This window comes from Coregonus clupeaformis, unplaced genomic scaffold, assembly GCF_020615455.1.
Source record: "Coregonus clupeaformis isolate EN_2021a unplaced genomic scaffold, ASM2061545v1 scaf0135, whole genome shotgun sequence".
NCBI classification, from domain to species: domain Eukaryota; kingdom Metazoa; phylum Chordata; class Actinopteri; order Salmoniformes; family Salmonidae; genus Coregonus; species Coregonus clupeaformis.
Window position 1 is genome coordinate 382,461 of NW_025533590.1, and position 23,700 is coordinate 406,160.

General features: G+C 44.9%; 1 pseudogene; it reads left to right on the forward strand.

The window, feature by feature from the left end:
* Positions 1 to 11,844, forward strand: LOC121531530 (annotated as a pseudogene).
* The last annotated feature ends 11,856 nt before the right edge of the window (positions 11,845 to 23,700 follow it).

Genomic DNA, 23,700 nt, shown 5'->3' on the forward strand with positions numbered 1-23,700 from the left:
TCCGCTGATCCGCTAACTTGTATTAAAATATGGATACTAGTTTAGCTCATACCACAGATACCTGGGTTAAATAAGACAGAAGTGGTCGTTGTTGTTATTGAATTGCTACCAGCAACTCTAGAAGAGAAATGCCGCACAGCTGCAAGAACAACACAACAGTGGCAAGAAAAAGAAAGAACCAGGGAGGAGATAAGCGTGAAGCGTTTTCTGCTGCTAAGCAACTTCATCAAACTGTGGAACGGTAGAATCCGACATTGTTAAAACAGCTTCATTGATTTTGCAATGATCGCTCTCGGATCAATAGCGCCAAGTTTGTTATACTTCTGGTTCTGTATTCCGTTTGAAAAGATGTGGACCAAGAGGAGTATCGGCAACACGGAGGTAAATATAACACGATTAGCTACTTCAATGTATCGAGTTTTAAATGTAGCAAGCTAACAGCCCAGGTATCACACATATAATTACCTAACAGCCCATTAAAACTAGGTATCACATTGCCAAGTCAGTCGTGTTTCTGTTGAGCACTAACGTTAACGAGTAAAAACCCCTCTGCTGAGAGTATAACGTTAACCATGCCTGGGATTTCGTTCTTGCTGTGCTGGCTGCAGATGTTGCACCAGTTAGCTATGCTAGCTAGCTATCTATCTAAATAAGATATTGTATTTAGCTGGCTAGCCCAAGATGTACTCTTAAGAAGCCTACTGTTACTCCTTAAGCCGGTCCAAGGACCTTATGTTATTTTCAGAGGTAAATTGGCTCTGGCAGCCAAAACAGCCAAATACTCCATCTAAACATGAATCGATTCTCAATTGCGATACGGTTCTAGAAACATAAAGCCCTTTACTTTCATATCGTATCAAAATAATTTGACAAATGCAAAATATACACTTGTACACACACCGGCTTTATCACAGTTGCAGCGGAAAATATTTTTGTGTTTCTGGCGGCCTTCTTCCATTACACACAGGTGTTCGGAGCATGCTACATAGCAACACTAACGATTTGAACACACCTACTGTGTTTTTGCGCAACATAGTATGCAGCATTATCTAGATATGTGTGCAACAAAAGTTCAACATTCACCTTCTGCTAACATTTCTGTCAACCCGTTGACACATACAGTTTGATGCATAGGTTCGATAAATCCAACATATGCACAACACAGAAGGCACTGCAACTGCCTCTGCAAGCAATGCTGCAAGGCAAACAAAGCATTCCATTGGAAATGGAACGTGGTCAAAAGTTTTGAGAATGACACAAGTATTGGTCTTCACAAAGTTCGCTGCTTCAGTGTTATGAGATATTTTTGTCAGATGTTACTATGGTATACTGAAGCATAATTACAAGCATTCCATAAGTGTCAAAGGCTTTTATTGACAATTCCATTAAGTTTATGCAAAGAGTCAATATTTGCAGTGTTGACCCTTCTTTTTCAAGACCTCTGCAATCCGCCCTGGCAGGCTGTCAATTAACTTCTGGGCCACATCCAGACTGATGGCAGCCCATTCCTGCATAATCAATGCTTGGAGTTTGTCAGAATTTGTGGGTTTTTGTTTGTCCACCCGCCTCTTGAGGATCAACCACAAGTTCTCAATGGGATTAAGGTCTGGGGAGTTTCCTGGCCATGGACCCAACATTTCAATGTTTTGTTCTCCGAGCTACTTAGTTATCACTTTTGCCTTATGGCAAGGTGCTCCATCATGCTGGAAGGTTGGGAGAAGTTGCTCTCGGAGAATGTGTTGGTACCATTCTTTATTCATGGCTGTGTTCTTAGGCCCACTCCCTTGGCTGAGAAGCAACCCCACACATGAATGGTCTCAGGATGCTTTACTGTTGGCATGACACAGGACTGATGGTAGCGCTCACCTTGTCTTTTCCGGACAAGGTGTTTTCCGGATGCCCCAAACAATTGGAAAGGGGATTCATCAGAGAAAATGACTTTACCCCAGTTCTCAGCAGTCCAATCCCTGTACCTTTTGCAGAATATCAGTCAGTCCCTGATGTTTTTCCTGGAGAGAAGTGGCTTCTTTGCTGCCCTTCTTGACACCAGGCCATCCTCCAAAAGTCTTTGCCTCACTGTGCATGCAGATGCACTCACACCTGCCTGCTGCCATTCCTGAGCAAGCTCTGAACTGGGGGTTCCCCGATCCCGCAGCTGAATCAACTTTAGGAGACGGTCCTGGCGCTTGCTGGACTTTCTTGGGCGCCCTGACGCCTTCTTCACAACAATTGAACCTCTCTCCTTGAAGTTCTTGATGATCCGGTAAATGGTTGATTTAGGTGCAATCTTACTAGCAGCAATATCCTTGTCTGTGAAGCCCTTTTTGTGCAAAGCAATGATGACGGCACGTGTTTCCTTGCAGGTAACCATGGTTAACAGAGGAAGAACAATGATTTCAAGCACCACCCTCCTTTTAAAGCTTCCATTCTTTTATTCTAACTCAATCAGCATGACAGAGTGATCTCCAGCCTTGTCCTCGTCAACACTCTCACCTGTGTTAACGAGAGAATCACTGACATGATGGCAGCTGGTCCTTTTGTGGCAGGGCTGAAATGCAGTGGAAATGTTTTTTGGGGATTAAGTTTATTTTCATGGCAAAGAGGGACTTTGCAATTAATTGCAATTCATCTGATCACTCTTCATGACATTCTGGAGTATATGCAAATTGCCATCATCAAAACTGAAGCAGCAGACTTTGTGAAAATTAGTATTTGTGTCATTCTCAAAACTTTTGACCACGACTGTACTTCTGGTGTACCAAAACGCAAAAGACACAGTCGGTGTGTTCGAAGCATAAACAAAAATATAAATGCAACATGTAAAGTGTTGGTCCCATGCTTCATAAGCTGAAATAAAGCATCCCCGAAATTTGCCATACCCACAAAAAGCTTATTTCTCAAAAATGTTGTGTACACATTTGTTGACATCCCTGTTATTGAGCATTTCTACATTGCCAAGAAAGTCCATCCACCTGACAGGTGTGGCATATAAAGAAGCTGAATAAACATCATGATCTTTACACAGGTGCATCTTGTGCTGGGAACAATAAAAGGCCACTCTAAAATGTGCAGTTTTGTCACACAACACAATGCCACAGATGTCTCAAATTTTGAGGGAGCGTGCAATTGGCATACTGACTGCAGGAATGTCTACCAGAGCTGTTGCCAGATAATTGAATGTTAATTTCATAAGCCACCTCCAATGTCGTTTTAAAGAATTTGGCAATACGTCCAACCGGCCTCACAACCGCAGACCACGTGCAACCACGCCATCACAGGACCTCCACATCCGTATTCTTCACCTGCGGGATCGTATGAGACCGGCCACCCGGACAGCTGATGAAACTCTGGGTTTGCACAGCCAAAGCATTTCTGCACAAACTTTCAGAAACCGTGTCAGGGAAGCTCATCTGTGTGCTCGTCGTCTTCACCAGGGTCTTGACCTGACTTCAGGTCAGCGTCGTAACCGACTTGAGTGGGCAAATGCTCACCTTCGATGGCCACTGGCACGCTGGAGAAGTGCTCTTCGTGGATGAATCATGGTTTCAACTGTACCGGACAGATGGCGTGTATGGTGCCGTGTGAGCGAGCGGTTTGCTGATGTCAACGTTGTGAACAGAGTGCCCCATGGTGGCGGTGGGGTTTTGTTATGTGCAGGCATAAGCTACGGACAACGAACAAAATTGCATTTTATCATTGGCAATTTGAATGCACAGAGATACCGTGACGAGATCCTGAGGCCCATTGTTGTGCCATTCATCCGCCACCATCACCTCATGTTTCAGCATGATAATGTACGGCCCCATGTCGCAAGGATCTGTACACACTTCCTGGAAGCTGAAACTGTCACAGTTCTTCCATGGCCTGCATACTCACCAGACATGTCACCCATTGAGCATGTTTGGGATGCTCTGGATCAACATGTATGACAGCGTGTTCCAGTTCCCGCCAATATCCAGCAACTTCGCACAGCCATTGAAGAGGAGTGGGACAACATTCCATAGGCCACAATCAACAGCCTGATCAACTCTATGCGAAGGAGATGTCGCGCTGCATGAGGCAAATGGTGGTCACACCAGATACTGACTGATTTTCTAATCCACACCCCTACCATTTTTTGTGTGGTATCTGTGACCAACAGATGCATATCTGTATTCCCAATCATGTGAAATCCATAGATTAGGGCCTAATGAATTTATTTCAATTTACTGATTTCCTTATATGAACTGTAACTAAGTAAAATCTTAGAAATTGTTGCATGTTACGTTTTATATTTTTGTTCAGTTTAATTAGCATAGGTGGTCCCTCTGTCTTCCGTCTGTCTTTAGTAAACACGCGCTGTAACATGGAGATATGGCAGTGTGGGAACCCTAAGGGTGTGTATCAATTTAACCTTTCGTTTTTTGTTGTTGTTTTTTTGCTGATATTGTTAGAAATTGCGTAATTCAAATCTGGTATTGGAATAAGAGAAAACATAATCAAGAGATATTCAATCCAAGCTAAATTTATTATATGCAAAATGTATGTATGATAAGTATGAAGGTTCGTATACGGGTTCACTGAAATACCACGCAGGGCAGACGGAGAACTAAACCATTGTTTACAGGTTCTTTCTCAAATACTCTAACAGAGAGTTCCCACCTCTTCTGTTGGCCAATCAGAGTAAAGGACTGAGTGTGGTTTAGACTTTACTCAGCCAATCCGTTGGCGCACGGGTTGGTCCCAACCCCTCGGCGCTCCATTTGTTGCACACTGTTGCCAGGCATAAGTTTATCATAACAACCTGTGGAGTTAGCACTTTTTTTGCAGTACCCATGTCCTTGGAAGGTTCACAGATCACAAAGAAGCAGTGTTCGTATCTGTGAGAAATACAAGTCTTATCTATCCTTCCCCCTAACGTTCCTTACATGAATCACAGCCTGTTATGTGAAACAATTTATATCAGTATAGTACAAACCTATGCTCCTCATTAATGCATTCCTTCTAAGTTATTCATCACATACAGATCCAATTATGAGAAAAATAGAACCCAACAATATGAAAGATAAGGTCCTTATACTTCCAAAACCGTACCGCAAGCGATGCGTGTTAATGTTCAGACCAAGCGTCAGGGCTCTTAACATAACTCCCCAGTACAGAAGACGCCTTCTTCTAATGACTCTTATGTGTGATGTAATGGAACTACGAGTCATGATCAAGGGCTGGCTAGCTAGTTGATGTGGAAAAGTAGCTAGTTTTGCTATCATAGCTAGCTAGCTAGCTAGCTAGATCTTCAATCATCAAATTAAATGTAGCTAGCAGGCTAGCATGTTAGCCTGCCAAAACACATTTTAATTAGCTAGCTAGCTTAACGTTAGCAAGTTTGCTGGGTTGACTTGACAGGCACTGAAACATTTCATAAACATGTAATGGAAGGGTATGACTATTAACAAACAATTCAGCTTCTGTAGTGCATGACTGCTTTGTCCAGGGTCAGACATTGCTAGCTAGAGTTAGGCCTAATGTTAAATACAGGATTTTTCCAGTGAGCTTAACCAAAAAGACAGTACAGTATGAAGATAGGCTTAAACTGCTTCTCCAATAGAAAACCCAGATCACACTTGTAGGCAATGTCAGGGTGACGTTGGCTAGCTAAGCTCATGCGTAGAAATACGTTATCGGGTCTAACTGTCGTCTCGCACCGATCTGTGCATGTGCAGGCCATCAAATCAAAGCCTTTCTTTTGATATAAAGTTGTTTTTGACAAATGAAAACATGTACATTTGTCACTTTCCCGAGGTTGGAGCAATAACATGTTCGTCTACTTAAGACATTGGCTTGAATCTAGGTTGTCCCTTTAGATTTTGAGAAAATTAACAACTAAGGAAGAATGTTTCTCTTCTCTCATTGACTTCTCAAACCCCAGCCTGGCCTGTTTGGTCTGTTTTGCAAGTGTTCCCGGGAATCTCACAATGTTGCGCCTCTGGGTTTAGGGACTCTGTGGCCTATCATGACCTTCATGGGTAATAAAGGTGGCTATTTGAAGACTCTCAAATAGGTCCTGTGTAGCTCAGTTGGTAGAGCATGGCATTTGCAACGCCAGGGTTGTGGGTTTGATTCCCACGGGCGGCCAGTATGAAAATGTATGCACTCACTAACTGTAAGTCGCTCTGGATAAGAGCATCTGCTAAAATGTAAAATGTAATATGCCTACTAGTATTCTGCTAGCGGCACAAATGATGATGTGAAGTTTGTATGGTAATGAGGAACCCTTCTAAATAAAAGCCTGCATTTCAAAACATTCCAATGTGGATTACTCATTCAAAAGATCTGGAATTTTAATCAATTCCCATTTTTATTGTGCCAACAAGAAAAGGCAATATGGAATTAATGATTTAAAAATATATATATATCTGGTTTTAAAAACATTGAAGACCAATAATGAAAAAATACTATGTTGACACTGGTATGTTGAGAATGTTGGGCTGTAGAGAGATCTTTTCTACCTGTCTCAGCTAAAGTGGAGTGGAAAATACTCTATAGGGTCTCTACTAACCAAATATGTGTAGTTTTGGAGGGGAACTCTGCCGTACATATCCAGCAGTTCTTCTTTCTCCACAATGCATAATATTTTGTACAGCTTGGTAAAGGGTGCCATGACAACAGAGCAAATCTCACAGTACATGAAAAAGAGAATTCCCCAGAACCCCAAATATCAACATATTCCACAACTCGTGTTATTCAAGTGTTATAGGCTTGGTTACCAGTGCCAAAGGACTCCAATTATGGCCGGGACGATACCAGTATCGCGATACTCGTCAGTATCGTGGCAAGGAAACAAAACACAAAGTGGATTTAACTTATTTAGGAAAACAGCCCTAATGTTGGACACAAACATCATTATGTTTTCATCCAGAGTCACATTTATTTATTTTCCAAGCTATAGCACACAATATTTTACATACAGCAGGTTTTTAAATTTGGTCTGCTTCGTGTTTTCATTTTTGGCAATAAAAAAATATTGCGATACTGGTATCGACTGGGCCCTAACTCCGATGCATTCGTATTTATTGAGAAAATCAGTAGATCATATTGATTAATCAAATCTTTGCTTGTTATCGTCAGTGTTGTGAAACCTGTTGTCATTTGATAGGATGCAGCCTGACGAAGTATGTGGAGAGGCTGGAGGAGATTAAGAAAAGTAAGATAGATTTAATTACAGACTTCTGAAATTGGGTCAGGGCCTAGGGAGGCTCATTAGCCTGAAATCTATAACTCCAGTTCAACATATCCAAACAGGTGTTGTAAAAAGATAAGGGGATATGTTTGCCCTCAATCTACAAATGTGTAGTTGTTCAACCGACAATGATTGGTAGGGTTGTTGTTGTCAATAACGATTGGTAGGGTTGTTGTCATTGTGACACAACTACCTGCATTTTGTCCCTATTACTAAAACAAGGAGCAGTGGACAGTCTTGGGCTACTTGAGTTGTGATGGGCCAACTAAGCATTTTCTGTCATGAAGAACAGTTATGGTCTAGTGCACTCGCCGCCCGACACTTTTATTTTTACAGGCCCTCTTGGCCACAGGCACAATTTTGCTGTTTTAAAGCACATTTTCCTGCAATTCTACACATTTTGCCATGGAGCTGAGAGAATACTTTATATCTGGTTTTAGTCGTTTAAGTTTACAATGTGTGTTTTTTTATGTTTGGATTTAGGCGACCCCCCCATTACTTTTCTATGCAGAAAAAACCCTGTTTGTAGAATGACTGTGAGAAGGTCACTTATGGTGACATTTTAAAAGGACGTTCCACTGTAAGTGAGATGATGAATAGCAAGCGGTGGCTGTGCCATAGCAGTGTCTGTGAATATAGGGGAAACACTGTAGTGAGGGGGTCTTAGATTTACTGGTGAGGGGCTTGAGATTGACTAGTGTCTGTAGAGATTGACTTTTGGGATAGTTATAAGAGAAAATCCTTAGGGTTTCTCCATGTCTTTGTTGAACATTTTCCAATTTGTACTCTTGACTGTTCTCTAACTATTTTGAGAGAAACTGAAAATGGCTTAAATTGACAACATTTGCACAGTTGGTGAGTTAAACGTATTATTAGTTCAGTGATGGCAAAGACATACTTGTATGTTCTTTATTCTCAGAGTTGCATCTGCTATTTTTGTTTGCGTGGAAGTAGCCTACATGTTATATTCAATCACTAGTTTTTCTTATTCTTTTTTCATCAGGTAATTCAGGTAACATCGGTATCGGACCTGAACAAAAGTGTGAGTTATGATGAAACACCAAGGCTGGAAGGTAAGAAAAATATTAGTTTTTTGACAAATAAGGCACTATTTATGTTTTGCACCATTATCAATTTGATCTGCAGCCCCAGTTTACATTTAAATTAACTGAGAATGCCCATCTGCACTGAGTCAACCAAACCTGTACTGTCAGTCAACTAACGTTAGTTTTAATTAACATTGAGGCAGTACTCTAACTGAACAACAGCATCTCTATGCTCTATTTCCACCGCAGATAATAAGTCAGTTGTCTGAAGCAGACGGGGCACGTCTGTCTGAGCAGACCAATGGTTCCCCACTGCTCATCCCCACATTGGTTCAGTTCGTCAACAACAACAACGATGTTGCCCAGGTCCCTGCTTCAAAGGTAACACTCAGTGCCCCACTTTGAACGGTGTCTTTCTTTCACACACACCCTCACTAACAACGACACACAGACCTGTTCTCAATATGACCTCCACTGATACATACTCTCTCTCACACCTGCACAACTATAAAACCACATCCATAACCGCAACCCATATCCCCAGGCACAGCTGTAACCCTATCCCTCTCAGCATTCATTCCACATATCTATCTGAACATCCCAGCAGAGTTCCCCCCATTGTGTACGCACTATAACCCCTCCATTCGATAGCAGCCTTTCCCCTGGGGCCCAAGCTCCCTTTACCCCTCACTAGGACTGAAGACTGTAACTCTATCACCTCAGTCGGGGCCAAAGCCAGGGCCTCTATAATGGTCAGGCATTAGATCACCTTCACTGGGGGACAGATGGGGTAGGGCAGTACAATGCGCTAGGCTAAACCTCCACAGGGGGAAAGTGACAGAGTTGTGATACCACAGTGTTGAGCTCAGTTCCATTTGAAATACTGTAACTGACGTTTATAACACATGCGATGCATTTTTGCAATGTTTACTGAGTTCTCGCTAACAATATTTTGAGTAATAACTGGTAACAGAAAAGGTGTCCTTGACTAACCTTTGACCCCTCCACAGTGTAATAAAGGGGGTAGGAGAGCTAGACTTGGATAAGAACGGTCAGAAGACAGTGACCCTGATGCCTGTGTCCAGCCCTCGGCTTCCAGGGAGACCCTACCCAGACTGCCCCGACCTGCTGCTGGACATCAGGGACAGGGAGCAGTACGACCAGTGTCACATCATCAGCGGTAGGGGGACCATAGAAGTACAATAAATATAATTATGACCATAGAAATAGAATTCTAGACATAAAATGGAATTATGACCCTAGAAATATAATTAATTCTGATTTTGACCCCACGAAGGGCTTTGTCGATGCAGTTTATACTTGATCACATGGAAATGGTATCCAATCATCAGAATTGCAAATTATTGTGATTTCGTAATGTCATCTTTAGAATTGAAATAATATTGGACCAGGACTACGTGACCAGACCAGCAAATTATAGCGGTAGTTATGGAGTGTACTAAACAGAGTGTACAAAACATTAGGAACAGATGCTCTTTCCATGACATAGACTGACCAGGTCAATCCAGGTTAATGCTATGATCCCTTATCGATGTCACTTGGGGTCAACATGGGCCAGCATCCCTGTGGAACACTTTCGACACCCTGTAGAGTCCATGCACCGATGAAATTGAGGTTGTTCTGAGGGCAAAAGGGGGGGTGCAATTCAATATCAGGAAGGTGTTCCTAATGTTTGGTATACTCAGTGTATAGGACCTGTTTGCCCCTGATGGTATTTTGTTTGTTTTTTTTTCTATGTAATTTTCTAATATCTCTATTTTCTCCTCAGCATACAATTACCCAATCACAACCCTGTCACAAACAATGAATCCCTACACCAAGGAAGTGCTGGATTATGTATCCTTCCACTGAAACAACTAACACCATATTATTATTGCCTAACTCACATTAAATCAGAATTCTATACACTAGTAAAATATCCACAGACATGTTTGATCATCCATTTGTTTGCCTCACTGTAATGTAATGAATGGGATCCCCTTAACCCTAATCGTGTGCAGAAAAATGTCTCGGGTAAGATCATCATCGTCTATGATGAGGAAGAGAGGATGGCAGGCAGCCACCACCATGTGTGAGCGGGGCTTCAAGAACCTGTTCATGCTATCTGGAGGTCAGTTCAGGATGTACTGTGCTCAAGTGGAAGCTTTGGAATCACTGCACTGTCACACTCACATTGAATGTTATGTTAAACTCGCTGACTATCCCTCCTACCTCTTTCTCACCCTCCCTCCCTCCCATAGGCCTGAAGGTGATAGCTCAGACGTTTCCTGAGGGGATGACAACAGGCTCCATCCCGGCGTCATGCCTCCCGACAGCAGGCAGGAAGCGCTCCACCCCCAGACAGTTGTTCCTGCCAGCCGACAGGAGGTGGAGGTTCACCTCAGACGACCTGGCCAACATCCAGACACACCTGGAGGAGGTGCTCGTTCCCTCAGACACCAACGGTAAGGCACATTTAACAGGCTAACAACTAACAGGCTAACAGCACATACCATTTAGACTCCAACAGTAAGGCTATGCTAACAGGCTAACAGCAAATAGTAGATTGGCAAGCTCTGAGTAGATGGATATAGAAAAGTTGATAAAACTTTGGTGAATGAGCCCTTCTGTTGCATTGTGTAGTAACTAACAACCTACCAGTAGATGGCAATAACAAGTTACTTATCATTGATGTGAGATTGTGTGTGTTTTTCTCTTTCCCAGGCCGGTTCAGCAGCCGCATGTCTACCAGCAGTGCCCACTCCAAAGCGTCCAGTGCTCGGATGAGTCAACAGGCATCCTCCCTGGCCGGCTCTGAAAGTGCCAGATCCCAGAACAGCCGACCGTGGAAATAACTCACCCCCCCAACTCCAATAAAGTCTACTTATTTCACTACCACGGCCCCTGTGCCGCTTTGTGAAAGGGGGACCCACCTACCCCCTAATGCCAGGGATACCCAACTCCTGTCCTCAAGGGCCCTCATCCTGCTCATTGATTGATTGATTGATCATCATCACAATGTCCTTAGTACCCCAGTGCACATACCTAGTCTCCCAGGTCTAATTCGGCCCTCCAGGACCGGAGTTGTTCACCCTTGTCCATTGCCTTTGGGCCAGTGAAAGGCTTGAAAAAGTTAATTGAACTACACAACAGATGACCAAATAAGGTCTCATTCATTCATTAGTCAGTTTTACAGAGGGGATTTTTGTGAACTCTTGTGGACTCGTACATAGGTATCATCACTTGCTTGAGCTAGATACTGTATATCTTTAACAGACAGACAGACATACAGTACAACTTTGTTTAACAGATGTTCACATGCCAGTGTCATAGAGATACAGTCAGGTCCATAATTATTGGCACCCTTGATGAAGATGAGCAAAAAATACTGTATATAATAAATAATACAAATACTGAGCTATATTGCATGCTCAAAATAGTTTCTCAGATAAAGAGATTTTGTTTAACAAGTAATAAAAAAAGATACGGGTCAAAAATATTGATACCCCTGTTTTCAGTACTCCAGCACACTACCCTTTGCAAGGATAACGACACTGAGCCTTTTTCTAAAATGTTGTATGAGATTGGAGAACACATTGGGAGGGATCTTAGACCTTTCCTCCATACAGCATCTTACGGCCAAAGAGCTCTATTTGCATGTCATCTGACCATACTGCCCTACCAAGCAAAAAGGCAGTAACTGCTCATTTGGTCGAAAATGAGTTCATGTCATTTCTGCTACATTAAATACATGCTTAATCATGTGGACAAGTATCCTGCTTCTATTGTATTGTGTTTTGGAGAAAATGGGTGTCATGTTAGTAGTAACTGCACAAGGTTACTGTGAAACCAAGGTAAATAAAAGCAATTTTTCTCAGTTCCACGCTATGAGCAGTTACTGCTTTTTTGCTTGGTGGGGCAGTATAGCACCGCCTGGAGTTTGATAAACGGCATTTGCACTTGGATTGGATCCGGTGCTATGGTCACATGACATGAAAATAGAGCTCTTTAGCCACGTACACCAGTGGTGGGTTTGGCGTTGAAAAACGGAAGCATATGCAAAAAAGTAACTCATACCTACGGTAAAATATGGTGGTGGATCTTTGATGTTATGGGGCTATTTTGTTTCCACTGGCCCAGGGGCCCTTGTTAAGGACAATGGCATCATGAATAGGGCTGTTTTGGTTACCATATTACTGCAATACCGGCAGTCAAATTCCATGTGACCGTTAAGTCACGGTAACTAGGCTTCTCCAAGCTCTGATTCTGCTGATGGCCATTAGTAGCCTACCAAACTTGCTAACTGCCTAGTACTTAGCACTCTATTGTCCCTCAAATCACTCTGATATCAATGCAAATGTAATCGAAAATCTAATCAAACACTTAATTAGAGCCCATGAGCTCATATTGCACAACATTTCTATAGGCTATGCAATTGCATGAGAAAACAGAGTGATGGCCTCTATTAAAAATAGGAGGATCCCATCAGCTTACTATTATTAATTAATATATAGGCTAGGCCTACTATATTAATTTCTCAACTTTCCTAATATTAAGCACATTGCTTCTCTTTACAACATGAGTATAGCCTACCTGCCTGGCATGACAATTAACCTCGGGAAAAGTGTTTAAGTGCATAGATGACATGTATTTTTTTCCCCTGCCCCTATTTCGAGACAGGTGCATGATAGTGGTCCATTCTAAATCAAAACAAAGTTCGCACATATATTATTTAGTACATGTAAAGACAAGATTAAATTCAAGAATAGTCTGATGGGTGACAATATTAGCCTATCACTTGTGAATGATATATTTCACTTGTGAATGATGCCCAGTTTAAGGCAAGAAACAGGGCATGCCTTTTTTTGTGCACCTTTTCCAATCATAGTCGCACACCTCATGTAGCCTAGCCCATAGGCCTATATGTTTTCATAAGGTTTGTGTCAAAACACTAAAGTGGCCAAATAACTTCTTAAAATGAAGCACATTAATCCACTTTACAATGGGTGTAGAGCCTAACTGGCATACATATGCAGCACGTGAGTTTCAAGTTTGGGAAGATCATTTTCATAAAATGCACCTTTATAATAAAAGCATTACATGCATAATCACATTTGCGGTCACTTTTGAGAATGGTGTTTTCCTACTATTATAAAACAGGTGGGTCTAATCCTGAATGCTGATTGGTTAAAACCACATTCCACCCGGTGTCTATTCCACAAGTTACCACTGGCTAAATCTATGACATTAAAATGACTATTTACTCTGTTCCATCTGACTGCACAATCCACTGTCTCATCAGCCCAACCAGGCAATTTATAAACTTCATCTCCACTATAAAAAGCATTCAGACATTATTTCACATCTCTTTTAGACTAACATTTAGTGCAGCTAGTTTGATAACTTGTGGAATAGACACCGGCTGGAATTCAGGATTAGACCCACCCGTTGTATAATATAAAATAATGCCATGGAATTCTAAGCAAATCTTGTCTACTAAATGAACTAGTGTAGCACACAGCCATATGGCATAGCCAGATCAGGGCCTAACATAAGGAAAACTCAGAGTATGTTATTCTGTTCTTCTGAAATAGACTACATTTTCTTCATATCATGTTTCTTTAGACCTGTCTAAAATAAATAATGGATGTATTGTGATGGTGTAGACTATATTACATGGATTTATTAGACTTTTTAAAATGTAGATGTTCCAAAGGTCTGCATCAGTGGCTTGTAGGCTATGCCTGGAAGCCAGGAGATGCTAAATGTGTTTATGTAAATTAACGGTAAATTACCGTGAGACCTGCAGTTATTTGCTTGACAATCACCGGTTGAAAAAGATTTCATGTGAACTTGACCAAGTACCAGGACATTTTTGCTAAAAACCTGGTTGCCTCTGCCAGGAGGCTGACACTTGGCCGCAAGTGAATCTTCTAGCAGGATAATAACCCTAATCAAATGCCACAAATAAATTATTAATTGACCACAAAATCAACATTTTGCAATGGCCATCTAAATCTCCGGACTTGAACCCCATTGAAAACCTGTGGTTTGAATTGAAGAAGGCAGTCCAGAAGTGCAGATGAAGGATATCAACAATCTGGAACAATTCTGTATAAAGGAATGGTCTAAGATCCCTCCCAATGTGTTCTCCAATCTCATAAAACATTTTAGAGAAAGGCTCAGCGTCTTTATCTTTGCAAGGGGAGGGTGCTAGAGTATTGACATTTTGACCCCTATCTTTTTGAGATTTTCTAAATTACTATCTCCTTCTCTGAGCAATTGTATTACAGTTTTTTCGGATTGGTTAAGCACATTTTTTGTAACTATTGGCTATTTTTGCAAAACTCTACACACAAATAAGAAAACCTTTCACCCAATTATCAAAACATTGTAGTTCTCTTGCAAAAGCGAACACAGCTAGATTAACTCTTCACACCTTCTTAAAAATGGTGTTTTCGTATCAAACAGTAAACACAAGCCATCATCTACTAAGCACACAATGTGCCAACTACACACTGATGGTATGAATACAAAACACATCTGGCTTTTGCTTTCTCTGTGTACAGATGTCAATTTGAGGTCATACTTTTGTCATAGTGTCATGTAAACATGCAAGGATCCAAACTTCAAGTATTGGTGTTTATTCACACTCATCAAAACCAAGACAAAGTCAGAACACAAAATAGTAGTTTCACAAAAAAAAGAAAAACAATCAGCCTACATCATGTCGTCTTTCTGGGTCCGGCCACAAAATTTCGTCCACATCGCATGCGATATCCTCCAGTCCAAGGCACCGGGAAAATATCTCCTTGAATGCCGTATCCAGGCCTGACATGATGCCTGGTCAATATCTCCACATGCCTCCTCCATTGCCTGTAAAAGGGCTACCTGTTGATGAGGATGATGGTCGTACACTTTCCAGCGCCAGGCAGAGAAGAACTCCTCGATGGGATTTAAGAATGGAGAGTATGGAGGGAGGTTGAGTGCCATGAAGAATGGGTGGTCTGTAAACCAGTTGCGGACCAAAGCAGCCCTATGGAAATTAACATTGTCCCATATGATGACATATCGGGTATGCTCTGGTCTCTGAACAGTGAGCATGTCATGTAAGGTGTCCAGGAATGCAATAATGTGTGAAGTGTTGTATGGGCCTAAGGTTGCATGATGGTGAACAACACCATTTTGGCTTATAGCTGCACACATGGTTATGTTACCACCACGTTGTCCTGGGACATTGATGATGGCACGGTGTCCAATAATGTTCCTGCCACGTCTCCTGGTTTTACTGAGGTTAAAACCGGCCTCATCTACAAAAAAGTAGCTCATGTCCCATGGCATCTGCTTCTAGTTCCATCACTCTCTGGACAAGACAAAACAAATGCAACACATCAGGCCCATGCACAGCACTACAGTATGCACTTCCAAATTCAGAACCAATGACACTATAGCTTACCAGCACATAGTCATATCGCAGTTGCTTTACACGTTCTGTGTTTCTCTCAAAAGGAACTCTGTAAATTTGCTTCATTCTTATTCTGTGGCGCGCAAGTACACGACTTAGTGCAGAAATACTTACACTGTGTATATTTTGAAAGATGGTGTCATTATCAATTATGCGCTGCTGTATTTCGTGCAGTCTTATTGCATTATTGGCAATCACCATGTTCACTATATGGGTCTCTTGCTCTGGAGTGAACATTCTTCCTCTGCCCCCAACATCTGGACGTCTAGCAATTCTGTAAAGTAACAATTTCAGTATTTTTGCATGTATGGTACTGTTGTGTTTCTCATTAGAGTATGGCAGTGCTACAAAGTAGTTACCGATTCTCATTTCGAAATGTCCTAATGATGCTTGCCACAGTGTAGCGGCTCAAATTAGGCTGAACCCGTTGGCCAGCTTCCCTCAGGGTCATCCCATGGTTGATGACATGGTCCACTATTGTAGCTCTGATGTCATCAGTTATTCTATTTCTTACTCTTCTTACCCTTCCTCGTTCCCCTCCTTGTCCTCTTCTTGCTCCTCCTTGTCCTCTTCCTCTAACTTCCTCTAACCCTCTCGCTTCTTCAACTCCACGTCCTCTTCCTCCAACTTCTTCAACTCCACGTCCTCGGCCTCCTCGGCCTCCCCTGATTCTCACTCTTCTCCCTCTTACTGCTCCTTCCATTGTACTCCACACAGACAGCTTACCTGTGGCTTATTTATAGTGCTTAGGCTGATTGCAAAGTGAACTAATTATCTACAACAGTTTTCACATGTGCAAGTGTGCCAGACAGTTGGCAAAATAGTGTTAATGATAGCCATACATGTGTATAATTTTGCTAGGAGTGTGTTGGAAATTTGGTAATTGAGTGTAAGCAGTGAGTTGTGTTTAAAGTTCTGCCAAAAGAGTGTTGTGCAGTGAATTGTGCCTACAGTTTTGCAAAGTGTGTGTTACAAAATTGTAAACTGAGTGCAAAGCAGTGTTTGTGCTTTTAGTTTTGCAAACTCAGTGAGTGGTTTTGCTATACGTATTAATAGTTTTAGAAATTGTGCTACAAGAATCACGATTAGCGCTTAAGCATTCAGAAAAAACTGTAGTATAAAATAACATAATTTCCCTTTTTTTTGTGGAGCATACAATATATTTATTTTATACAGTATTTTTTGCTCATGTTTATCAAGGGTGCCAATAATTATGGACCGGACTGTATATAAAATATTAAAATGTTAAATCTGTGGACACTATATATAGTATACAGTATTTTGATCATCAGAGCCAGCCAAGTCTCCTTGGCGGTAGGGAGGATCTGATTGGCTGGTAGGATGAAACCATAGCGACCGGAGTCCCTCAGCTCGCAGGTGTAGGAGTACGTGATGCCCTGGTGGTAGGTCCAGTCAATGGTGCCACATTGAGCCTACATAAGTATTCAGACCCTTTACTCAGTACTTTGTTGAAGCACCTTTGGCAGCGATTACAGACTTGAGTCTTCTTGGGTATGACGCTACAAGCTTGGCACACCTGTATTTGGGGAGTTTCTCCCATTCTTCTCTGCAGATCCTCGCAAGCTCTGCCAGGTTGGATGGGGAGCGTTGATGCATTGCAATTTTCAGCTCTGTCCAGAGATGTTCGATGGGGTTCAAGTCTGGGCACTGGCTGGGCCACTTAAGGACATTCACAGACTTGTCCCGAAGCCACTCCTGCGTTGTTTTGGCTGTGTGATTAGGGTTGTTGTCCTGTTGGAAGGTGAACCTTCGCCCCAGTCTGAGGTCCTGAGCGCTCTGGAGCAGGTTTTCATCAAATATCTCTCTGTACTTTGCTCCATTCATCTTTCCCTTGATCCTGACTAGTCTCCCAGTCCTTGCCGCTGAAAAACATCCCCACAGCATGATGCTGCCACCACCATGCTTCACCTTAGGGATGGTGCCAGGTTTCCTCCAGACGTGACGCTTGGCATTCAGGCCAAAGAGTTCAATGTTGGTTTCATCAGACCAGAGAATCTTGTTTCTCATGGTCTGAGAGTCCTTTAGGTGCCTTTTGGCAAATTCCAAGCGGGCTGTCGTGCCTTTTACTGAGGAGTGGCATCCGTCTGGCCACTCTACCATAAAGGCCTGATTGGTGGAGTGCTGCAGAGATGGTTCTCCTTCTGGAAGGTTCTCCCATCTCCACAGAGGAACTCTGGAGCTCTGTCAGAGTGACCATCGGGTTCTTGGTCACCTCCCTGACCAAGGCCCTTCTCCCCCGATTGCTCAGTTTGGCCGGGCAGCCAACTCTAGGAAGTGTCTTGGTGGTTCCAAACTTCTTCCATTTTAGAATGATGGAGGCCACTGTGTTCTTGGGGTACTTCAACACTGCAGACATTTTTTGGTACCCTTCCTCAGATCTGTGCCTCGACACAATCCTGTCTCTGAGCTCTACGGACAATTCCTTCGACCTCATGGCTTGGTTTTTGCTCTGACATGCACTGTCAACTGTGGGACCTTATATAGACAGGTGTGTGCCTTTCCAAATCATGTCCAATCAATTGAATTTACCACAGGTGGACTCCAATCAAGTTGTAGAAACATCTCTAGGATGATCAATGGAAACAGGATGCACCTGAGCTAAATTTCGAGTCTCAAAGCAAAGGGTCTGAATACTTATGTAAATAAGATATTGCTGTTTTTTATTTTTAATACATTTGCAAACATTTCTAAAAACCTGTTTTCACTTTGTCATTATGGGGTATTGTGTGTAGATTGATGAGGAAAAACATTTATTAGAATAAGGCTGTAAGGTAACAAAATGTGGAAAAGGGGAAGTGGTCTCAATATTTTCAGAATGCACTGTATATAGGGAGTAGAAAATCACATGGCTATATACAGGGAGTACCAGTACCGAGTCGATGTGCAGGGGTATGAGGTCATTGAGGTAGCTATGTACTGTACATATAGGTAGGGGTAAAGTGACTAGGCAACAGGCTAGATAATAGTTGCAGCAGCGTACGTGATGAGTGTGTGTGTGTGTGTGTGTGTGTGTGTGTGTGTGTGTGTGTTTGTGTTGGGGTGTCAGTGTGAGTATGTGTGAGTGTGTGGGTAGAGTCCAGTGTTTGTGCATAGTCAGTGCAACAGAGTTAGTTTCTGCAAAGTTATTATGCAGTCTTTGTCACGGTTTACTAAGCCAGAACCCAGAAGCAGACCAGGACAAGGTAGGTTGAAACAAAGGTGAGTGTTTATTTAATAGATCCACGAGTGAGGCTGAATAATCCAGGGAACAGAGCGGGTGGCGTGGATGGGTTGTTGAGGGTGCAGTGGTAGGTCCAGTAATGGCTCGGCAGCCGCCGACCATCAGGCAGAGGTTGGGTGAAGGTTCCGGATGAGTGACTGCAGATGGAACAAAACGGAGGTAAGTACAAAACAAGCAAACAAGGTGCAAAACAACAAAACTAACGCTACATGCTCTAAGGCTGATCCACTGATAAACATACTGTTCATGGCTAACGCATCCGGCAGGGAATGGATGTCAGGTCAGAGCTTATGAAGGTGATGATCAGGGCCAGGTGTGCAGATTGCTGATGGAATGCAGGTGTGGAAATCAGGAGAGCTCCCGCCTAGCAACGAGCCCGGCAACCAGGCAGGGAGCGTTCCAGAACCCTCGGGAAACTGGAGATCCCGAGCAGAAAAACTAATACACAGACAGGAACCGACTCAGACTGCCGGAATCGTTACAGTACCCCCTCCGACGAACGCCACCGGGCGGACTCCCCGGAGCGCCAGGATGGAGGCGGTAGAAGTCACGAATGAGGTCAGCATCTAGGATCTGTCGCCGCGGAATCCAACTCCTCTCTTCAGGACCATACCCCCTCCCAGTCCACGAGATACTGGAAACCCCGGCCCCGCCGTCTGGAATCCATGATGCGTCGCACCGTGTAGGCAGGACCACCTCCGATCATCCGAGGAGGAGGAGGAGGAGGCGGAGGAGGCAACAGAGGACTGAGGAAAACAGGCTTGAGGCAGGAGACATGAAAGGTGGGATGGACTCTGAGCGTCCTCGGTAGTTTGAGTCGAACTGCCACCGGATTGATCACCTTCTCCACCACAAACGGACCAATGAACTTCGGTAACAACTTCCTAGACTCAGTCCGTAGAAGGAAGATCCCGTGTGGCCAACCAGACCCTATCTCCGATGGTATAGGTGGGAGCGGGATCCGGCGACGATTCGCCTGGAGCTGATACCGGTCCGAAACTCTAAGGAGTGCCTTTCTGGCCCGATGCCAGGTCCGGTGGCAACGACGAATCATGGGCCTGAACAGAGGGCACTGAGAGCTCCTTCTCCTGAGAAGGGAACAAGGGAGGTTGGTAGCCATACAGGCACTGGAAGGGAGACATCCCAGTGGCAGATGTAGGGGAGAGTATTGTGGGCATACTCAACCCAAGGCAACTGAGAGACCCAGGAGGTGGGGTTGGAAGAGACAAGGCAGCGTAGCGTGGATTCCATCTTCTGGTTGGCTCTCTCCGCCTGACCATTAGATTGGGGGGTGAAAACCAGATGTGAGACTGACTGTAGCTCCAATGGCCAAACAGAAGGACTTCCAGACAGCAGAGGTAAACTGAGGGCCACGGTCGGAAACGATATCACTGGGCAAACCGTGGACCCTGAAAACCTCCCTAACCAGGATCTCGGACGTCTCCGAGGCAGAGGGAAGCTTGGCAATTGGCACAAAGTGGGCGAACTTGCTGAATCTGTCCACGATAGTCAGAACGACCGTGTTCCCCTCAGAAGCGGGCAACCCAGTGACAAAGTCCAGGGGCCAGATGCGACCATGGTCGCGGGGAATAGGAAGGGGGGTGAAGTAGTCCAGAGCTGGGCCGATTGGTACTCTTATTCTGCGCACACACTGGACAGGCAGCAACAAAACCCCGAGTATCCTCGGCCATGGCAGGCCACCAAAAACGTCTGCGAAGAAACGCCATCGTCCGAGCCACGCCAGGGTGACAAGCCATCTTGCTGGCGTGGGACCATTTGAGGACAGCAGGACGAACCGACTCAGGCACAAACAACCGACCGGGTGGACCGTTACCGGGACCGGGCTGCGTCCGAAGGGCCGCCATCACCTCCTCCTCAATCTTCCACATAACTGCTCCCACGACGCAGTTCCGGGGGAGAATTGTCTCGGTCTTGGACCCACTCTCTTCCGTCTTGGAGAACATCCGGGACAAGGCGTCCGCCTTGCCGTTCTTAGATCCAGGTCGGAACGCCAGGGAAAAATTGAATCGTCCGAAAAACAACGCCCACCTGGCCTGACGGGAGTTGAGACGTCTAGCCGATTGCACGTAAGCAAGATTCTTGTGGTCAGTCCAGACAATAAACGGTTGCTCCGCCCTCCAACCAGTGGCGCCACTCCTCCAAGGCAAGTTTCACCGCGAGAAGCTCCCGGTTACCCACATCGTAATTCCTCTCCGCAGGCGAAAGGCGACGAGAGTAGTAGGCGCAGGGATGGAGTTTACTGTCCGTGGAGCATCGCTGCGACAGGATGGCGCCAACTCCCACATCAGACGCGTTCCACTTCAACGACGAACTGACGGGCCGTGTCCGGTTGAGAGAGAATCGGTGCGTTGGTGAATCGCCTCTTCAAATCCAGAAACGCTCGATCCGCCTCCGGATTCCACTTGAAGGTCCTGATACTGGAAGTCAAGGCAGTTAACGGAGCGGCCACACGGCTGTAATCCCGGATGAATCTGCGGTAGAAATTCGCAAACCCCCAAAAACTCTCTGGAGCTGCAATCTGCATCGGGCTGGGCCCATTCCAGAACCGCTTTAACCTTCTCCTGGTCCATCCTAATCTCTCCCTGGAGATGATGTACCCGAGAAAGGATGTCGTGTGGGCGTGAAACTCGCACTTCTCGGCCTTCACGAACAGGCGATTCTCCAACAATCGCTGCAGAACCTGCCGGACATGCTGGACGTGGTCGGAAGGTTCCTTCGAGAAGATCAGAATGTCATCCAGGTAAACAAACACAAAGAGACCGATCATATCTCTCAGGACGCCGTTCACCATACTCTGGAATACCGCTGGAGCATTGGTCAGTCCAAACGGCATCACCTGATACCGGTGACCCATCGGTGTATTGAAACCCGTCAACCACTCGCCCCTCTCTGATCCGGACCATGTGATACGCATTGCGTAGGTCTAGCTTGGTGAACACCGTAGCACCCTGTAAGGAGTCGAAGGCAGAACTCATCAAGGGCAGGGGATACTTGTTCTTGACCGTGATGTCATTCAACCCCCGATAATCAATACACGGTCGAAGAGAGCCATCCTTCTTACCCACAAAGAAGAATCCTGCCCCCAGGGGTGATGACGAGGGACGAACGAGACCAGCAGCTAGGGACTCCTTGATGTAGGTCTCCAAAGCCTCACGTTCAGGTCGGGAGATACTGTATAACCTTCCCTTGGGGTAGACAGCTCCAGGGAACAGGTTGATGGCACAATCATATGGTCGGTGGGGGAGGGAGTGACAGAGCCTTCTGCTTACTGAACACTTCCCCAAATCGTGATATGTCTCGGGAACCAGGGACAAATCTGGGGGTTTAGCCTCAATCACCTGACTGGGAACCGAATGGGGACAGGCAGTCTTGAGACAGTTAGCATGACAATCAAGGCTCCAACTCGTTACCTTGCCCGTCACCCAATCGAACGTGGGATTGTGTTCCTTCAGCCAGGGGGTATCCAAGGACCAGAGGAACATGGGAAGACGGCAGAATGAAGAATGAAATCATCTCCGAATGATTCCCCGACAACAGCATCTTAACCGGTTCAGTCCTCATCGTGATACGTGCCAGACTACTGCCGTTCAGAGTGGTCGCTTAATGGCTTCCGGCAATTGCTCCTTGGAAAGCCCCAGCTGTTCCACCAACTCGGCATCAAGAAAGCTTCCATCGGCACCTGAGTCGATAAAAGCGTTAATCGCTAAGCTCTGATTCCTGTTCATAAGGGTAGCCGGGAAACGGGGGTCTGACAGAGGTATTGAGAGGTCGAAACTGGCTCGCTAAAAGTCCTCCCAACTTTAGCGAGCCGCGCAGTTTGACGACCGCCGGGAACAGGTGGCGAGGTAATGTCCCGAACCACCACAGTAGAGGCAACAGTTAGTCCTACGCCTGAGTTGGCGTTCCTCCTTGGTTAACCCGTGCCGCCCCTACTTGCATTGGTTCAGAATCGGGAGACAGGACCTCTCCACTAATCCTGTGTGGTGGACGATGATCGACGTATTCTGGTCCAATCCCGACCCGACTGGAACCTGAGAAGCTGATCGATTGGACGGAACCCATTGCTTCTCCCTCCTTCGCTCTCGGACTCGATTATCCACCCGAATAGACAAGGCTACCAAGCTGTCCAGGTCACTAGGCTCGGATAGGAGATCAACTCATCCTTGAGCTGCTCCGACAGACCCTGGTAAAAGGCCGCTTGCAGAGACTCCTCATTCCACCCACTCTCCACAGCCAACGTCTTGAACTCGATCACGAAGTCGGCCACGCTACGAGTTCCTTGGCGAAGCGAAAACAGGCGCCAGCTGCGTCCCCCCCTCGGACGGAATGGTCGAAGAGCTTCCTCATCTCGGCCGTGAACCCTGGTATGAAGCCATGCAGGGGTCTTGTCGTTCCCAAACGGCTGAAGCCCACTCAGCGCTCGACCACGCAGCAACTCAATCACAAAGGCTATCCTAGCCTTGTCTGGGCATAAGAGTAGGGCTGTAGATCGAACACTAACCCACACTGCATAAGGAAAGAACGGCATCTTCCCAGCTCCCCCTCATATTTATCCGGCGTCGGAACCTTGGGCTCACGGAAGGTCACAGCTCCAGAAGCGGCAGGCGAGATGGGTGAAACCGGTAGTGGATCCTCCACCGGGAAACTTGCACTGGTTCTGGACCTCCGTCAGACCGGTAGAAAGGTTCCGAACTGCCAACGCGATCTCCTG